Consider the following 2943-nt stretch of genomic DNA (forward strand, 5'->3'; position numbering starts at 1 on the left):
CCGAGTAGGTATACCCTGTGTTCCTTTCTACTACGTTTACTAGGGATAATGAAGATTTTAAGTTTGGGGGTTGTAGTTAAGGAATATTTTTTGTGTGTGTCATGTAGTTGCATATTCATGATAGTTTAGTTCATATAGTTGCATATTTTTGCCATATAGTTTTTTTTTATTTTATAGATTTATTTATCATGTCATTTAGCTCATGCATCTACCATGATCCCTTTTGCGTTGCTTTACCGATTGATTTGTGATATTGATGCAAGTGTAGTGATAGCGTTAGAGTGATGATTGAGTCTTGTAGGTTGACATGCATGCTAGGAATACTTGTAATTTCACTAAGTCTTAGAGAATGCTTAGGGACTAGATTGTTGTTATGGTTTGATGTTTTTCAGGGTTAATCTATTGATTATGCTTAGAATTTATAATAGGTTCTTAGTGATAAAAGGCATGAAAAGAAAAAAAAATTGGAGTAAAAAGTGGAATTCATTGCTAATTATGGCTAGGCGTCGAATGGCTAGTAGCCGGCTCGTATTTTTATGCGAGTAGTCTAGGGTTGAGCAAGATGGAGCGAAACGCACTTGCTCAGAAATTGTGAAAAAAAAAGAAAAGAAAGAAAAAAAGAGTTAGTGCATAATTGATCACGAGTGGGCTCTTTGGTATTCGAGTTATTAAGTTCTTAGGGGACTTTGTGCCTAGTGACCTAAGGCTTTTATAGTCTGGGATTCGCTAACCTAACGCTCGCTATATGGATGCCATTGCATAAGTCTTTTGTGGACCTCACTCATTGCACGGTCAAATAAGCATTTATTTGTTGTGATAAATAAAAAGCATGATTCCGTAAAAAGCTGCACAAATCTTGAAGTGTTATAAGTCATTTTGTGCCTAGAATTTAATTCTTCGTATAATCATGCGATTACCTTGAAGATAGTCGAGTTATGATAATTGATCTAGTTTCGAAGCATATCTGTTAAGCATCTGCACACATCATGTTTCAGGATGTATGTTAGTTTGCATGATTTGATTGATCTTTAGTCGCCTAATTGCATTTGTTGAGATGTCGTAAGTTGGTTGGTTTGGTCGTAGTAAGGGGGATCGCTGCATTTCATGTAGATTGCAGTCATACATGTTTTCGTTTTGTTTTTGAGTCTGTGACGCTTGAGGACAAACATCGATTTAAGTTTGGGGGTGTGATAAGTGGCATTTTATACCACTTAGAACGTCTTATAATGGCTTGAATTGGTGTCTTGAAATCAAGTATTTTGTGTATTTGATGCATTTTTCTAGTGTTTGTGCATTTTAGGGTAATAATTGCATTTCGGGAGAGATTTCATCAATTATAAGCCTTGGCGTGTGTTTGGCATTGCAACCGGGAAGATAGGAGCAGATTGCAGCGAAGAAACGGGAGAAAAATAGAGCAGTTTCCAGTAGGGGTCTGAGCGCCCGCTCAGGAAGCTGAGCGCCCGCTCAGGAATGCTGAGCAGCCGCTCAGGGACGGAAAATTAGAATTATTATTTTGGACTCCTAGTTCTATTTAACTTCCAACTTCTGAGTTAGCTGGGTATTATGGAACTCCTATTTAAGTAGATTTCAGAGGCGTTTCACAAAGGTTGGATGGTAGTAGTAATCGAAGATCGAGGAGATAAGGAAGAAGACCGTTTTAGCACACCGCAACGAAGAGGAAGAATATTTTCTTGTGAACCTTTATTTTGTTGTAATGTTGGATGCTAGTTTTCTTTACTTTGAACCTATTTACTCTTGTGACGTACTCTGGTTTAATATAAGTAGTTTTAGTTATAATTCTCGTGTGTTATTATCATGTTTTCATATGAACCCATGATGACGATGAGTGCTATCATGGGCTAATCGTGATCATGGGGTCGTAACGGATTTACTATGGAATTCTTTAGTTAGTTGTTTAATACCTTAGTGTGTGATGATTGTATGATATCTAGTATTGGTTCTGCTTATTCGTCTTATGTGTGTCACGAACATATAAGATAGGGTGTTAATCTCTTGTGAAGCGACGGTGGATCTGGAGATTTAGAACTTGCCATGCTAGCATAGGTTCATGTACGAGTATGCATGATTAGTGGGTAACTCTAACCGTTTTATTTGCCCTGTGTAATCAAAAGGAATAACTTGTGCTTAATCGTTATGTTGTCTATTTCTGTAGACATATAGGGACTCAACATAATTGATGACTATTCAACTTCTATCTTAATTGTGGATGTTTGGTAGAATGGTATTAGTACAATGAAAGTTGGCTTTTATCAGTTTCGTGTTGTTTGATTAATATCATCACTGTTGCATGCTAAGGGTAATAACAATGACTATTGAAGGAAGTAGTAATGAAGTTGTGATCTCATGAGTGTTTTAATATTGTTAATTCAAGTGTTAATTAAGTGCTTAATTCTCGTTGTTAATTGTAGTTAATAATTAGTTAATCAATTCTAAGTGTTATTGTTTTAACATTGAGAAGTAGTCATACATTGGTGAGTGAGTGTAATTGAACATAATTAGACTGAGTCTCTGTGGGAACAAACTAGAAAGTATTCTATATTACTTGTGAACGCATATACTTGCGTGTATTATTAGCGCGTGTTTTTGCCCTAACAGTAAACCTTCATAAAATTAACTCAACAATTTTCCACACCTACTGGTGGTATCAACTTGGAATCCATGCTTCAGGTTCCGAAATTTATAAATCTCTATTGTTGAACATGCAAACTCAAATAGGACATTATCCTTCATAATATCCTCCACTAGGATGTAACATTACGTAACATCCATTGAATTTATTCACGGCTTCGCATGCCTTTCTCATACTTTGTTTCGAATTCCTCATATACTTGAGAAATCACCAACACCGGGTCTCCATAGACTTTGAGGTTTTCAACCCTCATGGTTCGAGCTAAACCAAGTCTGGCCATTGAGGCCTTATTT

This window comes from Apium graveolens, chromosome 11 (assembly GCF_009905375.1).
Source record: "Apium graveolens cultivar Ventura chromosome 11, ASM990537v1, whole genome shotgun sequence".
Taxonomy (NCBI): Eukaryota; Viridiplantae; Streptophyta; class Magnoliopsida; order Apiales; family Apiaceae; genus Apium; species Apium graveolens.